The sequence below is a fragment of the Lutra lutra genome, chromosome 14 (assembly GCF_902655055.1).
Source record: "Lutra lutra chromosome 14, mLutLut1.2, whole genome shotgun sequence".
Classification (NCBI taxonomy): Eukaryota; Metazoa; Chordata; class Mammalia; order Carnivora; family Mustelidae; genus Lutra; species Lutra lutra.
The window spans coordinates 5,901,807-5,919,368 of NC_062291.1; the positions used below are offsets into that span (position 1 = coordinate 5,901,807).

At 48.6% G+C, this 17,562-nt stretch overlaps 2 long non-coding RNA genes across 2 annotated transcripts in view; one reads left to right on the plus strand and one right to left on the minus strand.

Annotated features, from left to right (window-relative positions):
• Window positions 1-5,141: 5,141 nt before the first annotated feature.
• On the plus strand, window positions 5,142-14,320 carry LOC125085140 (uncharacterized). The gene is made up of 3 exons (XR_007122783.1): window positions 5,142-6,589; window positions 10,302-10,762; window positions 12,584-14,320. It is a non-coding gene; the product is annotated as an uncharacterized LOC125085140 (long non-coding RNA).
• LOC125085141 (uncharacterized) overlaps window positions 12,719-17,562 on the minus strand; it is a 60,782-nt gene continuing 55,938 nt past the window's right edge. Inside the window, exon 3 of the long non-coding RNA XR_007122787.1 lies at window positions 12,719-12,878. This is a non-coding gene — a long non-coding RNA (uncharacterized LOC125085141). The remainder of the gene's footprint in view (window positions 12,879-17,562) is intronic.

Sequence of the window (17,562 nt, forward strand, 5' to 3'; positions counted from 1 at the left end):
GGGTCTTAGCATGTGTCAGACCTCTGATGACGGGGCTGGCAGAAAGTCTCCACATCACAAAGGACAACAACGAGACATCAAGCTCGTTCATCCTGCAAATGTCTGGGTGCCTGCGACAGGGGCCGCCGCGGGGGCAGTCCGTGTCTCTGTCCTCGTGGTGCTTACAGTCTGAATGATTTTATGAGCAATTAACAATGGGTAGGATAAGTACTCTGCAAGACCAAGCCAAAAGTACACCAAAAGCCCAGAGGCAGAGGCCCCAGCTGGCCTGGGGGGTAGGACTGGCTTCGCTGATAAAGGGTATGTCAGCCCAAACTGAAAGAATGAGGGGAATTAGCCAGATAGGAGCTGATGGAAGCTTCCCCCAGGGGAAACTACAGGGAAACCTTGAGACCAGAGAGAGCAGGAGGAAAGACGGAAGAATGAGGGACGCCTGTGTGAAATGAGGCAGGCCAGGAAGGCCAGGCCAGGCCAGGCGGCCCAAAAGGTTGTGCTCAGAATTTCAGACTTGATTCTAGGTGGGAAGCTATGGTAGGGCTTTTCGGGGGGAGGAGGGAATGTCGAATGATTTGCATGTTGCGTGAGTGTGATGCTGTGGAGACAGCTGGACCGCACAGATGCCGCAGAAATCACGAGCTCGCTAATTCGACATTTAACAGTCAAAGTATTTCTTTTCCTGTTTTAATCGGGGCAAAACCCACAAACATAAAATGGACCATCTTCACCGTTGCTCAGCGTCCATTTCACTGGCACGAAGCGCATTCCCGTTGTTGTGGAAAAAATCACCGCCAGGACCCTTTCCATCTTGCAAAACCAAAACTCTGTCGCCATCGAACAATAACTCACCTTTCAGCCCCTAACCCCCAGCCCCCGGTGGCCACCATTTCACCTTCTGTCTCTCTGAATTTGAAGTCGGAACCTCCTAGGAGTGAAATCATAGAGCGTATGTCCTCGTGACTGGTTTATTTCCCTCTGCGGAATAGTCTCAAGGTCCTTCCAGGTTGTAGCCTGGTCAGGATTTCCTTCCTCTTTAAGGCTGACTCGTATTCCATTGTATGGATAGAGCACATTTATGTGTCCATTCGTCTGTTAACAAACGCTCCGAGGCTCCCTCCCCTTGGCCATTGTGAACAACGCTGTTGTGAACATGGCTATGGGGACAGCTCTTTGAGTCCCTGTTTTTAAGGGACTACATGCCCTCAAATATTCTTTTGAGGATATACCCTCAAAGTGTATTTCTTGAATCCCCTTTCCAGGAATGACACTACACTAAACGCATGGAGATTTAGGCAAATGAATATCCCGTGGCCTTGGCCATCCCAATGCAGACAGGAAATTTTAAAAACAGAACAATCTGATCTCAACAGGCTACAGAAGAAGGACTGCGGAGTCCATTAAGTAAGAAGCACTGCCATGGGCAAAACTAGATCCATAGGACCCAGATATGGTGATAACCCAGATAAGAGAAATGCGTGTCTTAAACAGCACGTTTTCAGTGGGGATGGAAAAGAAAAGGCAGTTTTCTTCACCATGAGTGTCGGTCACGGCCAAAGCCCATTTGCTCTTGTGGATTTCACAGTGGTAGGGTCTCTGAGCCCACACTGCGCCTCTCCCTCAAGGACCATCAGCATTTGCCAGAGGTGGAAATTCTCCTCCCCAGGGCTCCTTCGATTACAGAGCATCTCTGTCCACTCCAGCCTCTGCTTCCTTGTGAGCGGATGAAAGGCAGCCAGGAGAACCCCATCGTGGCTCACACACCCTCTCAGGGCTGTTGGGAGCAGCAGTTTTGAAGGACAGATTCCCGGAGCAGGAACTCCCACCGGGCAGCTCCATCCTGTGAGCTATTTTTAGTGTGCCTTTTAGATTTAGAAACAGGCAGCATTCTGCAAAAACTCATTTTTTCTGCTTCCCTCAGGCAGAAAATTTCAATCCCAAACCTTCACGCTAAATGACACAATGTTTGAGAATGCCGCTCACTTTCTTTCCTCGTCGTAACCTGGCTGTTCAGAGCTCTAAGTATGCGAGACGCTCCAAATTTCACAGTCCTAACTCAAGCAGCGGACACATGACAATAAATGGGGTCCCTAACTGTGTTAAGGCCATGATGTCATTCCTGAGAGGGGGTGGTTCATACAATTTCTGTGCAGTAATTGAAAGACAAAAACCTCAACTCCCACCCCCCCAAAAGTTGTACCCAAAGCGTGAACATGAATGTCCTCTAAGCGGTCCTCAGATCCTGGGCTCATCTGAAAATATTTATTTGTTTGTTTGTTTGTTTAGAGAGAAAGAGAGAGAGCACAGAGGCAGAGGGACAAAAGCAGACTCCCTGCTGAGCAGAGACCACCCCCCTCAATGCGGGACTCAATCCCAGGACCCCAAGATCATGACCCGAGCTGAAGGCAGACGCTTAACCGACTGAGCCACCCAGGCGCCCTAATATTTATTTATTTTAAAGGAATTCTTTGGGAATGTGAGAAATCTAGGTAAAAAATTCTACCTTAGTATCTTGTCCACTTTGGTACCATTATGACTCTAAAGAAACCGAGCCCCGTGACAACTGAAATATCGATGTTTCCTTTGCTTATTCTTTGTGGCTCGGACACCAAAGAGTCAGAGAGGTAAGAAAGGTCCAGACCCGGCTGCTCTCAGAAGTACTGGAGAAACACCCACAGGTATAGGACGTGAGCTTGACTCCATGCTAAGCTGAGAATGTGACATAATCTTATCCCTCCAATTTTTTGTTTTGAAAATTGTCAAATCTACAGAAGAGTTAAATGAGTGGTATACCATTCTAGCGTATGATGTGGCTTTCCCTTAGCTGTTAATATTTTATTATAACTTCTTCCTCTTCCCCTCCATACACCTTATATATGTGTAAGCATGTACTCACACACGTGTATCTATCTATACATATATGCAGAAACATTTGAAAGTAAATTGTAGGTGCCATAACACCCCCTCTAAATGTTTCAGTATGCATCTTCTGAGAACAAAACCATCATCCTTCATAATTCCAATGCTATTATCGCAGCCAAGCATAATCACATTGCCATGTTAAAGGAAAATTTTCAAAAAGGTAAAATTATGACGCTCATTCAGATATAAAATGGCCATGTGTTAAAGATTTTATTTAACTCATGATTAATGAGGGCACTGCGAGATGTCACAACCAGATCAAAAGAGAATCCAAAGAACCATCACTTTTATAGGTGAGGGATGTTGAAGGGAATGAGCTAGGGGAGGCAGAACTGGCTTGTTTGTGTCCAAATGCAAAGATTATTTTGCATTGCTACCTATTATCTACAAGTTACTGAGTTGTTAAATAGCTCAAGAACAAGGAAAGAGGCAGAGCCCCTACAGAATCAGAATTAGATAGCCCCGAGGGATGTGTTCTAGACCAGGCATTGGTAAGTGTTTTCTGTAAAGGGCCAGATAGTCAATATTTTTGGGTTTTGCAAGCCATATGGTATTTGAACATGAAAGTAACCATAGACAATTTGTGAAGGAATGAGCATAGCCTTGTGCCAATAAAACTTTATTTATAAAGACGGGTGGCAGTCCCCATCTGGCCCCCTAGCTTTAGTTTGCTGGCTCTGCTCTAAAGAATGCATAATTTTCCATCAATATACAAATTTTCTCCAATAGATATAAAACTAAGATGCTATCATGAGTTGAACTGTGTCCCCCTTCAAAATTCATATACTAAGGCCTAACCTCAGTACCTCAGAATGTGACTGTATTTGGAGATAGGATCTTTAAAGAAGTAATTAAGTTAAAATGAGGTCGTGACGCTGGACCATAATTCAGTAGGACTCGTGTCTTTCTAAGAAGTGGAGAATAGGACGCGAACACACACCCAAGGAAGACCACGTGAAGACACACAGAGAAGATGGCCGTCCACAAGCCAAGGAGAGAGGCCTTTGGGAGAAACCAACCCTGCCCACACCTTGATCTCAGACTTCCAGCCTTTGGGACGGTGAGAAAATAAATTTCTGTGGTGTGAGCCCCCACCCCACCCCCGTGTGTGGTACTTTTGTTATGACAGCTGGAGGAGACTCAGATGTCTTTTAGTTGTGAAAGGATGGGTATCTCATCAAGTGAGTAGGTTAGACCATCTCCTCCCTGAAGTTATTGTGTCAAATGCAGCATGTCAAGAAGCACTTCAAGGGTGGAGGCAGGGAAATGGTTTTGATACCAAATAAGTTTAGCAACTATAGCAAACAGTAGTTCCTTCTTAAAAATCTGCCAGGATCTCAGAATGTTGAAGCTCTTGAGATGTCCACAATAACATCTTTTTAAACTTGGTATAAAAGTTGGAAAACCACTTGGTTTCCCAACGTGGATGCCTTTTTTAATTTTTTAAGGGTATGATTCCCCCTTTTTTTTTTTTTTAAGTTTATTTATTTATTTTTTAAGTAATCTTTACAACCAGCATGGGGCTTGAACTCACAACCCCGAGATCAAGAGTCACATGGTCTTCCAACTGAACCAGCCAGGCACTCCAAAGCTGCAGTTCTTGATATAAGTCCAGTGTTCTTGGACTATTCTTTGGAAACACTAGGGTGAGCAAAAACTGAGGCAGGTCTTCTGAGAATGTAAAGACACTTGTGGACCGAGTCTTGGGAAGTGCGAGATCCAGAAGGCCAGGGATGAGGACATATGTGTGTTCCAGGCAGGGGCAAGAGGGGGACTCCTGTGCCAAGACTGGGGTGATCATGACATAGGAAGGAGAACATGAAGGGCCGGATGGCTCAGAGGGGATGGCTCACGGAGCTATGTCCCAGGAAGGCTGATCCTACAAGTAGAATAGTTATCTCTGTTTTCCAGGAGAACCCGGGGCCTCAGTGTCCTGTTGTGGAATAAAGAATGGAATTCAGAACACCTGGCCCTTGGTGTCTTCCTTTGGGGCCCAGGTGATCACCTCCCAACAGAACCTGGAAACCTGCTTAAGGGCTCCTTGTGTGAGTGAAGCCTCAGTGGGGCACCAGCCCGGACGGTGCTTGCAATGTCAGCACGGAGCCACCAGATGGCGCGCGGGATCCACAGTGCAGGTGTGCCGTCTCCGTTTGTTCCAGCCCTGGCCGGAGGCCCATAGGAAATGTGTTACTGTGTCTCCTTTCACGAGTGTCCTGCAAGGTTTTTACCCTTTCAAAAGCTCATCTACAGAGGAGCCTGTGAAACACCATACCGCACAGCTGTGCTCTTCCTGTCCTTTCGTTCCTGGGGACATGTCAGCAGCATTTCCCCAGTCCGATGAGTTTCAGAGCCCGCTCTCTTCCTGCCTGTTTCTTCTCGCTGGAACTACAAGTAGGGAGGATTTAGCTTCCATTTTGAAATCCACAATCCTGATGAAATGTGATCGCTGGGAAAAAATATCTCAGGGACTGTTTATTAGGGCCACCACATTTCTGGCATGAGAAACGGACTGCAAACACTTTGTTACTCTGGTATTCCGGCTGCTAACACAGCAGGGTGTAAGGTCTTTACGTAATCCCAAACCTCAGCCTGGAAGAGTTAATGATGTTACTCATGCCACTGGGGCATGAAAGAAAAGCTTGCATTTTTGGATGGTTATTGCTTGCCCAGAGCGGTGGAATGAGCCATAAGGCTGAAGGCCAAGGGACGTGGGCCACCCATGCAGCGAAATAATCCCCAAGAAATGCACTGCCTGGAATGGAAATGAGAGGAAAGTGAACAGTCATTCCAGGGCATCTACTGAACGTTACCGATAGTCATTCAGTCTAAAGTCTACCTGATTCTCAATACTGCAAATCTCGGATCTGGGATATATTATACAGATCACAGGAAACGATTGAAATCAAGCGGTCCAGGCCCTGTTCCTGTCAAGCTCCGGGTCGTAAGCAGTGAGCTCCATTCTTATTTCGGTTCCAACAGGAATGAATAATTAATAACCTAGTTTTGAATGGAAAGTACATTTCAATGGATGGGTAATGCTTTCAGCAAGGCCTCTGAGGGTTATTGTTTATTTCCTTCTTTCCTTCTTCCCAAAGTGGGACCCTGGATGAGAAGAAAGAAATAATATTCAAATGTACAGTGGCCTACATTTTTGACCCATCGGAGATGCATGTGAATAAAGAAAAGCAGAATTTAACGTTGACATTGGCATCCACCATACACTAGACACTCTGTTCTATGTCTTGTAAGCACTTTATTGATCTTCGTGGCAACAGTTTGGTACTTGGCATTGGCCCAGTTTTTCAGATGAGGACATTGGGCTCAGAGAGGTTAAGCAACTTGCCTGAAGTCACACAGCTCGCAGCTTCGAGAGCCAAGAGCTGGGACCAGGTATGCCCGCCTTCAAAGCTGGGTTCATGCTCTTTCCGCCGTGACATTTCATAGACTCGCAGACCCCCCGTGTTGGGAATGATTTGGGGGGTCATTTAGGTGAGCCCTCGAAATGAAGGAGGCGTGATTCTGGTTGTCTCCATGACGCTGAAGGCCAAACAAGTATAAATTGTGCCTGAAGTCCAAGCTGCGGCCTAGAAGAAATGAGACCAAAGCTTCGAGCCACAGACAGAGGGCAACGGACAAGTACCGGTGTGGGCGGGACGGTCACAACTTCCTGAAGGTGGGTGCGATGTAAGTAAGACTCAGATGGGGAGCGCCTACCCAGAGTCCTCTGCCCTGTGCCACCCACAGGTCCCAGAAGGAGAAGTAGAGTGAATGGCACCCTCTCACTGCGAGAGAAAGTTACCTAAGGGGAGTGAGGGTGGGGGACGGGCCTCAGGCCACACACGTTGGTGGCAGAGCCCGAAATAGAACTTGAGGCCGCGCATCTCCGTCGAGCCCCAGGGCTGCTTGTCCTCGCTGCCTCACACGCCTCTCGCCATGACCAGCTCTGTGTGAATTTGGGGAGGAAACCCAAAACCAGGTTTCAGTTTTCATTACATACCGGTAACTTGGCCTCAGATCGCTAAGAAGTTCACGGTGGCTTGTGAACCTTTGAAGCAGAGGGACCCAGGCTCCTGCCATGCTCCTGCCCCTTGCCGAGGCCGGTGGGGATTTATGGGTGTGAGTGGAAAGTGGGCACCGGGTGCCTGTCCCGCCGTGCTCCAGGTCCACGCTGGCCCAGCGGCACGCGGGGCTCCCGGGAGCCTCCGCAAAGCGCGCCCGGCGTGGGGTTTCTCCGAGTTCCCATTGGGGAATGGCCTTCTTCTTCAGGAGAGAAAAGGAGGGGATGATTTAGGAGGTGTGCGCATTCATTTGCAAATGAAGTTATGGAAGTTGCTAGTGAGATTTATATTGGTAATTAAGCGATAATGGCTGGGTAAGGCTGCTGGAGTTGGATTTCCTGTAAAATAACTAAGGGACCCAGGCCCTGTGAAGCAGTGTCTTATTGTTTAGCATTTTGGGAAACAATTTCGGTTTCTGGGGTACTTTAGACCCACTAACTAGGAACGCCTTAAAGCCCCCCTGGAGGACAGGCCACTGGCTGGCCCCTTTGCCCAGCCCCCAAAGATTGCTGGTCTCTGTGCAGGGCGTGTGGTAGATGAGCCCCGCTCTGGGCCCGGGCAGGCAGAGGAAGGACACGAGACCGAGACCGTGTCTTTCAGTGGGCGTGGCCAAGCAGACAGTGCTTTGTTGTTTTCAATCATCAAGAGCCTCTGAATAACGAGTCTGAAGCCATCCAGTCTAACCAAGGGTACCAAGGAAACAATGAAAACAACCAGGTACAAACACCACGCAAGGATCCTGCAGGAATTCAGTCCAGACTACGATGTCGAAGCGTAATGGCTGAAGCTGGCTGTCCACGGGGGCTGGGCTGTCCACGAGGGTGGGGGAGAAAAACAAAAGTCTCAGTCAAATCCAGACTGGGTAGTCAGTCCTCGGTGAGTTAACAGTTGCCTCTTTTCTCTACATATTTATTTATTTTATATTCTGAAAGACTCACTAATGTACCTAGGTGTGCTGGAAGGAGGTACGTCTCTTAGAAAGAAAGGGGCTGTGGTTTTCTGATTTCTTATTTTCTCCTTTCCTTTAATGGAAGTCAAAATAAATATTCTGTCCGAGGACTCGGCGTGTAGAAAACACTTTAGGAAATAATTGAGTGTTTTGAACGTTCAAGGTGCTGCCTGCTTCATGGGAAGTGCTGAAAAGCTCAGCTTCGTTTCATGGTTGTCCTCTTTCAGGGTTTTAAAACACGCTTTCAGCTTTTTCGGTTAGCGGAGAGAGGGCTAGAGGGCTTGAGCGCCGGCAAGCTGAGAGACAGGTTTTTAAAATCCCGGCGCACCTTGATTCAGTGAAAGAAGGTAAGTGCTGACTTTTCCCTGCGCGTCTTTGGGCTTGGGTATCCGCAGCTATAAATAAACGTCATGGCAGGAGATTCAGCGAGGGACAAAAGCGCGGCGGTGGTCCAGATCAGAGGCTCGCTCCATATCCATCTAGTTGGAACAGAAAAGAAAGTGCCGAACCAGAGGCACCCTCAGAGTTCAGAGGGGGGCTCTTTTGGAGGCTGGGGCAAGATGAGGGAAGTTCAAAGAGAAGAGGACGTGGTCCTGCTGGGTCCTGAAGCAAACCTGCAACAAAGGTCACAGGAGAGAGAAGAAAGGGGCATCCAGGAATCAAAGCTCAGCTGGGTCTGCGATGCCCCCTCGGTACTGAGAGGTCGCTGGGAGAGGCGAGTCAGAGGGGTGAACGCCAAATAAGGAATTCCAGATGTGCTCGTTTACTCAAGAGGAGACTTTATTGTCCTCAGAATCTGGAAAGAGAAGAAGCTAAATTGATAACTGTTTCACCAACTGTCTCAAAGTGTCAGGTGCTAATGCTGCCTCACCGCTAGACTCAGCCGGATGCGGTCATTGATTACTGTAGAGGGTGGGGGGTATTTGAACACGCCCGGTGTAATGGGGGCGGGGGCACCTCCAAAAGTAAGAGTGTCTGGGCTGCAGCCCTGGGCTACGATGGAGGAGAACGGGAAGCACGACGACACTGGTGTCAGAAACTGGGGAGAAAATTGGGGGACTGGGAAGACATTTTGTGGGAAGCACCCAATTGTGCTTCATACAGAATGCTACAACACACACCTCTTTCTGGGGGGGGGTCCCCTCGATTCTGCTCCCTACAGATATCACTGGTCTCCTAAGCCCAGACAGTGTAATAGTCTATGTTCCCAGGGCATTTCCTGGTTATCGTGTTGTTGTCTTAAGACCAAAGTGACATTGGAGATCTTGAAGGTGATGGACATTTAACCAAGGCCTGTTAATTAGAATCTGAAGTGTATATAGAAGTATGTATATAGTATGTGTGTATTTACATGCACACCCATGTGTATATAAAAATTCACACACATATACCATTCTATACGTATATAAATACACACACATACTTAGGGCCTATACACACACAGACACAGACACACACACAAATACATACTTAGAACCTACTGGGCGCCTGGGTGGCTCAGTTGGTTAATCGACTGCCTTCAGCTCAGGTCATGGTCCAGGGGTCCCAGGATCGAGTCCCGCATTGGGCTCCCAGCTCCGTGGGGAGTCTGCTTCTGCCTCTGACCTTCTCTCCTCTCATGGTCTCTCTCACTTTCTCTTTCTCTCTCAAATAAGTAAATTAAATTTTAAAAAGCTTTAAAAAAAAAAAAGAACCTATACACACACACACACATTTAAAGATACACACACACATATATTCGCACATACACACATATGAGGGCCTTTGGTGTATATAATATTATATTTCTATATAAAGAACAAGATCTTAGTGTAGAATAGTATTTGAAGTCTATTTCAAAGGTACTATTTACTAGGGCTTTCGAGAAATGAACTGAATTGTCGTATCACGTTTAGCATAATTCGTCACGTTTTTCTTCTCTTGCTTGGTTAATTCTGGTTCTTCCCAAAAGACGTTGGTTTTAATAATGTACTGCCAATCTCCAAACCCAAGGAGCAGGCCAAAAATCTTGGTTCTTGAATGGGTGTAAAGCACAGTGATCTTCGAGAAGATCTACCTGAAGACACGTAACGGAAGACAGGAGGAAATGATAGCAGGCAGGAGTCTGAGGGCTCAGACGCATTTGAGCGCTGAGCCTCCCCTCGAAAGTGGACAGTGTGGCAGATGCGTCCTTGTGCACCACACACGTGTGAATCCCTTAGTACGGAACAAACAAGCCGCCCAGCCAGATGGGTCGCTGTGATCTCATTGCCAGCCCCTCTTTTCTCCTTAACCCTGGCCCCCACTCACCTTCTCACTTTATCATCGAGGATTTAAACATCTGCTTTTGGCTCATTCCTCCCCAGTTTACATTATCTTCTGTGTCTTTTCTCCTGCAGCCACAAGACAGCTTTACCCGTGACATGAAAGAGGGGAGAGAGAGTTCCCAGCACCAGCTCCCTGCAGCCCGATGGCCTGGTGGCCTGGGTCATCCCCGAATCTCTTGGTCTCGGCTCCCTCACCAGCGATGAAATCTCATCCTCTGGAGGAGGGTTATGGGTGGAATTGTGTCCCTAAAGATGTGTCGAATGGGACTTGAAGTGCAAATAGGGTCTTTGACGATGTAGTCAAGCGAAGACGAGCTCCTGCGGGACAAGGGTGGGCCTTGAATCCTGTAGGACTGGTGTCCTTCGAAGGGACAGAGAAACACCCACCAAGAAGTATGGCCGTCATGTAGCAAGGGTTGCGCCCATCACCAGAAGCCCCACGAGGCGAGGAAGAATTCTTCACTGGCTGCAGAGAGAGCAGGGTCCTGGCGACATCTTGATTTCAGACGTGTAGCTTCCAGAACCACAAGACGGTAAGTTTCCATTGTCGAAGTCACCGAGTCTGTAGAACTTCATTAGAAAAGTCCTAGATGACTAACACAGGATGCTCTGGGGGGCGCGGGTGAGGATCCTGGGCTTTGAAATCAGACAGATCTGAGTCTGAGTCCAGGTTTCATGACTTCCTGACCGATGATTCAGGGCAAATTTCTCACTGAGCCTCATTCTTTCCTGAGACCTAAGTGGCTTAGGAAGGGGAACCACAGGCCCGCTCTCCCTGAATCTGTTCACCTGCTTCTTCCAGACACCACCCCCTTCAGACCTGCTGCCTCTCCTCTCCCAGTCTCCCAAACGTTGCCTCTTGCAGCTTTAGCCACTGGGGAAAAACTCATGGGAACCACTCTGGGTTTCCAAATCCAAAAGTCCAACCTGGGGTCTGGTGCCCCTGCCCCCACCCCAATCAGCTGTGCTCAGAGAATGGGGCCATATTTCCCTGAACTTGTCAAGAAAGCTTGACACGTTGTGGTATGTGGTGAAGTCACAGGACACACGAGACACAGAGTTACTCTGAGACCTGTGATAAATGTAGGTGGCACGGTTCCTTGTTGTGACCCATCCCATCCTGGTAAGGAAGGACTAGCACGGTCCCTTCTGACCTGTCCCATCCTGGTGAGGACTAGCACGGTCCCCTGTTGTGACCCGTCCCATCCTGGAGAAGACTTCCTATCCTTCCGGCTCTTCTACCCTCAACTCTGCCCTCGCCCTCCCGTGTCCGCCTCCCCCACTCTCCACCCAGATCCATCCCAGGCCTTCCTCAGTCCCCTCCTCGTGCCGGAAGCTGCTCCTGCTACCCGCGTCCACACCTATCTCTCCCTTTTAAAATCCCTACTGTCCTTACCGTTATTGTCACCTAGCTTAGCCCCTCCGTGTCTTCTCATTTGTCCCTGGCCTAGACTCGAAGCCACCCGAGGGCAGGAAGCCTTCCTTCTTGCGCTCTTAGATTCTGGCGCCCTCGGGCATGTTCTCAGGCATCAGGAAGGGCCTGGCAGCAACTGTGGCCAGTCACAGCCGTGTCTGCTCTTCTGAAGGCCGCGGAGTTCCCGCAGGCCGTGTCCCCCCTTTTCTGGGACCCCAGAGCAGCTCCCTGGCATACAGAATGAAAGCCCTTGTATGTGCAAACCACGAGGTTTAGACAGAGTTGCTACTCTTCTAGGTCCCAGAGCGGTCTCCCCACAAACAATAGGTCAAGTAACCGAGTCACCTTTCTGCACCCCATTCCACCCCAGACTCTCAGAGTGGCGTCTCCCCGAGGTGCCAGATCCAGGGAAGCTGTATGCTGGTCTCTAAAGCGGCTGGGAGACTGCCCGCGGCCCGCTTCCTACTTTTTTCCCTGGGTTTGATCTCACTCAGGAAGCCGGGGCAGGCGGGATGGGGCCCCCCAGGCTGCCACTGATGTGGGGTCAAACTGGGGGGATGTGATAGAAAAGCTCCATGAGGAGGGCAGCCAATTAGGACCTTTGTTAAGAGGAGACAAAGCATGGCCTGGGAAGAAGAGAGCACATCTCGGAGGCCAGGACAAAACTTAGCCTGGCCAGGGCCGCCCGAGACTTCCGGCCCCAAGCCGGCGACGGGGCCCCTCTCCAAATGTAACTGGACGCAAGAACGACACTAAATATAACGTGCAAACTGTTCAGGTTTGCTGAAATCAAAACAGCTTTGTGCCAGGCTTTTCTGTCAATGAGATTCTCAGTATGTTCATGGAAGGGGGAACTTTCGTTTCCTCCCTCCCTGCCTCTCTCCCTCCCTTGCTTTTTCCTTGTCTTCCTTCTCTCCCCTCTTTTTGTCCTTGTTTGCAGTTTCCCGGAGCAAGAGCATAAGCAATTTATGCTGAATTCTGGAAAAGGACCCCGCCCCATTCAGAGGGCTCCTCTATAGGATCTTCTAGATCCCTCCCAGCCTGGAGGTTCTGTGAGTCTATGAAATGTGCTGATGAAGGAGAACAAACCCCAAACCCAGGCTTTGAAGTCAGACATACCTGGTTCCAGCTCCTAGCTCTCATGTGCACCTGCTGTGTGACCTCGGGGAAGCAGCTGAACCTCTCTGAGGTTCATCATCTGAAAAACCGGGCCAGTGCCAACGGCCAAATCACGGCTGTGAGGATGAAGTGGAAAAATATTTATTAAAACACACAGCAAAGATGGAATTGGAAGAACAGCTCAGAACATTACTTGCGGGGGAAGCGGGAGGAGGCCTGCCTGAACCAGAGAGGACTCAGCACTGTTGCTGAGAGGAGCTACTTGGGTCTGCTCCTTTCCCAAGGCCTGGCCATGCTTCCTTTCTCTCTGTCCTTTGTGCCCCGGATTCTTGGGAACAACCCAGATCTGTACCTGGGCCGTCCGCCATCATCGTGCTGTTCCTCCGAGGCCGCACACCCCGGAACGCGATGACTTTCCTGGGTTTTGCTGCCTCTTACTCGACAGAACCTATCCCAGCCCTCTATGGACTTTCTGACTGTTATTCCTTCTTATTTGCTTAGTTCATGCATTCCACGAACATTCTGGGGGGTCCACAGGGCGCCAGGCCCTGTGCTAGGGCTCCACAACCCCCGACCCCTGTCCATCTGCCCCAGGATCCTGCTGCTGGCTCTCCCCAGGCTCCCGAATAACCACCCCCCTCGGATTCCTCCCTCCCTCCTGTCCCCGAGGCAGGCTGCGCTGCGGGGTACCTTCACCCCCCCACCCCCCCCACCCCCGGCCAGGAACAAATCCTGACACTCTGCCGATATTTGTTGATTAAATGAACACATAGAAAAGGATTTTTTTTTAATTACCACCCCTTCCGCATTCCCAGCCCCCTTTCAGACTGATGTAATCCAAATTACTGTGCACAGTGATGAGTTAAATGCCGGCAGCTTGGTGATTGTGTTCTAGCTCTTAGGCAGGCCCGTTATCAGCACCTCTGCGAGTTTCTGATTTTCAAGTATCCCCAGGGCTTAAAAATGCTAATGATAGCTCTCTTCCTATTACTGTAATAATACTGAGCACTTGTGTCCTGCTACATAAAATCAGTTCAAGTGCACCCACACCCCCCTGGTGAGCTGGGTCCCTTATTAGCTCCCTGTTGTCAACGGGCAGCTGAGGAGTGATGGGGTTTGGCTGGGGCACACTGGGCTTCCATCTGAAATCGTCTCCCCACTGCTGTCCTGGAGGTCTGTGCTGTCCCCTGAGAGTGTAAACAGGTGGCACATGTCCAGGACCCCAGTCCCACCCCTCCTCGGAGGTCTGAGCAGGAGGGTGGCTCTCACTTGCGGAGGAAGAAACCCTGTCAGAGGTGTGACAGCACCATCCTCTGTACGTGAAATTAGCCATGGAAATCGTGCTGATTAAGTCACAGTTACAATGACTGTCCAAACAGCGACTTCTCCAGCAGACTTGAAAAAGTTAATGACCTGTGGGAGGGGATGAACAGGGTGCCCCATTGTCCCAGGTTAAGAAAGCAACCTGTCAGAGGTGCCTGGGTGGTTCAGTGGGTTAAAGCCTCTTCCTTCGGCTCAGGTCATGATCTCGGGGTCCTGGGATCAAACCCCACATCAGGCTCTCTGCTCCGCGGGGAGCCTGCTTCCTCCTCTCTCTCTGCCTGCTTGTGATCTCCATCTGTCAAATAAATAAATAAAATCTTAAAAAAAAAAAAAAAAGAAAGAAAGCAACCTGTCAGGAGAGGCATGGGTCCAAATCACCCAGAACAGTCCAGAGGGTTGCAAAGCCCGCAGCCCCTTCCCTGGCATGCCCTGCAAGAAAACGAGAAAATCTGTGTGCCCCAAATCACCCCTGCATTGCCTCACCAGGCAGGTGGGCTCGACTCCCTGTGGCCTCTCTTCCCTGAAGCCTGCCTGTGGGTCTGAGCTCTTGGCCTGGGGCAGCAGAGCGCTGAAAGGCTGGGAGGTGAGCTAGGGAGATAGCTGGAGGAGAGATCCGGGGAGAGGTGGGGGAAGGAGGCTCTGGGGGGGTAAGGCAGACCCCCCAGAGGAGTCCTGAGGCATCTTCACATACCCCATAATCAAGCTGTGAAGTTCTGCCCCAAGCCAACCCAGGCACACTTCAGGGCCATGGATTTTTTTTTTTTTTTGGTCATTGGAAGGAACTAGAAACGTTCTAGTCCCACCGCCTCCTTACAGTTGGGGGACCCGAAGTTCAAAGCCTTCAAGTGACTTGCGAGAGGTCAAAGGCCACATTAGAGCCAGAGTTAACTTCTAAATATGAGGAAGACTGTCAAGATATTAATAAAGCTGCGATGCGTATCAGTGTGACCGTGGAATCAGAAGATGTTATTCCGCTCAAGTCAAAGAGGCGGGAAAGGATAATCACCAAAAAAGAACACAATTTGTTTAAAAGCAAAAATATGAAAACCACAGTAAGGAAAAAGGGGGGGCTGCGGTCAGTTCAGCATCTGGACCCCAAAGGCAAATCAGTTGATGGTCCCCACGTTAGTCAACAAGGTTTAAGGCAATTCGCTCTCGTGGGAGCAATTCGTGGTTCTGGTCAGATGGGATTTAGGATTCCCAGTCCCCGAAAACATTTTGCACCATCTTCTGTAAGACACAGAAAAAAACCCAAAACCCAAACAAACAAACAAAACCCAACAACAACAACAACCTTTATGTCACTTGAATTTGCACTTGATTTATTTGCCTACAAACTGGAAACTTCACCTCATGATAAAGACGTGAGTCAGAGCTAGGAAATGCCAAAAACAGCGTGCAGAACAGAACATTCTGGAAAGGTGGGCTTGGGGCTTGAGCAGGGGCTCTTTCCTGGTCGTGGCAGCTTTCTGTGGTATCTCCATGGTGGGGAGGACGGGGTCCTCTGTGTCTGAACGAGGGTTAGCCATGCAGCCTGCTCGAAGGCTTGCCTCCACCTCTGTCAGAAATCCTCCAGTGGCCAAAACAAGGTGCCTGGTGTGACTGAGCAATGAGAAAAATAGACGTTCCTATTCTGAAGCTGCCTGCTAATTATTCCAGGGACATTCTTCCTGTCAATCTTTTATTAATTATCCAGGGAAGTGATTCTATAAAGCAACACACAGTGAAATGATTCATCTGACATAACTTCCTTCCTTTTCCGTCCAACTGAAACAGGTCCAGAAGCCTCAGCTAGGCATGGAGGGGAGAGAAAACGAAACCGAATGTCCTCCAAGCACACAGCCGTGTCCTGAGCTGAGATCCCCAGCCGCAGCCCTGGCGGGAGCTCACACAGCACACAAGGTCTGTGTACCTTCCCTTCCCCAGATGTTTATAATGAATAATGGATTCCATGAATAAATTCTAATAAATGCCTGAATACATTTTCATAACTAATGACTAAAATTAGGAGTGAGAACACCACCTAGTCTTAAATATATATTTAAAGTGCTACAAATTGAAAGTATTAAAATTACAAGCTTTCAAATATTATAGAGGAAACTGCTAAAAATTGAAAAAAAATACTGTGCTGTAAGCGTGATGATGGCATGAACATGAACATTGTAAAAGGAATCCAACAATTGAGTTAACGAACACAGCCAGCACCACAGATAGTAACTTGGTTTTTAGCGAGAATACATAAATTCTCTTTTAGCAAATTGCAATTATACAATACAGTATTATCAGCTACAGTCACTTTTTTTTTAAAGATTTTATTTATTCATTTTACAGACAGAGATCACAAGTAGGCAGAGAGGCAGGCAGAGAGAGAGAGGAGGAAGCAGGCTCCCTGCTGAGCAGAGAGCCCGACGTGGGGCTCGATCCCAGGACCCTGGGACCATGACCCGAGCCGAAGGCAGAGGCTTTAACCCACTGAGCCACCCAGGCGCCCCTACAGTCACTTTTATACATAAGGTCCTCATATCTTGTTCATCTCCTTACTGAAAGGCTGTACCCTTTTACCAACTCCTCCCTATGACCCCCGTCCACCCTGGCCCTTGGAAATTGACATTCTACTCTCTGTGTCTGAGATCGTGTGTGTGTGTGTGTGTGTGTGTGTGTGTGTGTGTGTTTAAGATTCCAAATATAAGTGATCCCACGCATTTTTGTGTCTCTCTGTCTGGCCTGTTTCACACAGCCTAATACCCTCCACGGGGGAGCGCGCGTGCCGCAAATGGCAGGATTCTTTTAAGGCTGAATAGTACTCCATTGTGATATCTCATCTATGTCTTTGTATAGACATCACGTTGTCTTTATTCACATTCATCTGTCAAAGGACACGTAGGTTGTTTCCATACCTTGGCTATTGTGAACAATGTTGCCATGCACATGGGGGTACAGATATTCTTTTGAGACAATGACTTTGTTTCCTTTGGCTATATATCGAGAAGTGGTGTTGCTAGATCATAAGGTAGTTCTATTTTTAATTTTTTGAGGAAGTTCCATACTGTTTTCCACAGTGGCTGCACCAGTCTGCGTTCCAACCAACAGTTCACAGGGGTGCCTTTTCTCCACAGCTTTGCCAACATTTGTTATCTCTTGTCTTTCTTTCTTTCTTTCTTTTTTTTCAGGTCTCCTAAATTTCAGGAACTCTCCTCTTTTTTTTTTTTAATTTTAGTTTTTTAATCCCAGTATAATTAATGTACAGTGTTATATTAGTTTTGGGTGTCCAGCATCATGGCTGGACAATTCTATACCCTTTTTGGTGCTCAATGTGATACCCATATTCTTTTTTTTTTTTTTTTAAGATTTTATTTATTTATTTGACAGAGAGAGATCACAAGTAGGCAGAGAGGCAGGCAGAGAGAGAGAGAGAGGAAGAAGCAGGCTCCCCACTGAGCAGAGAGCCCCATGCGGGGCCCGATCCCAGGACCCTGA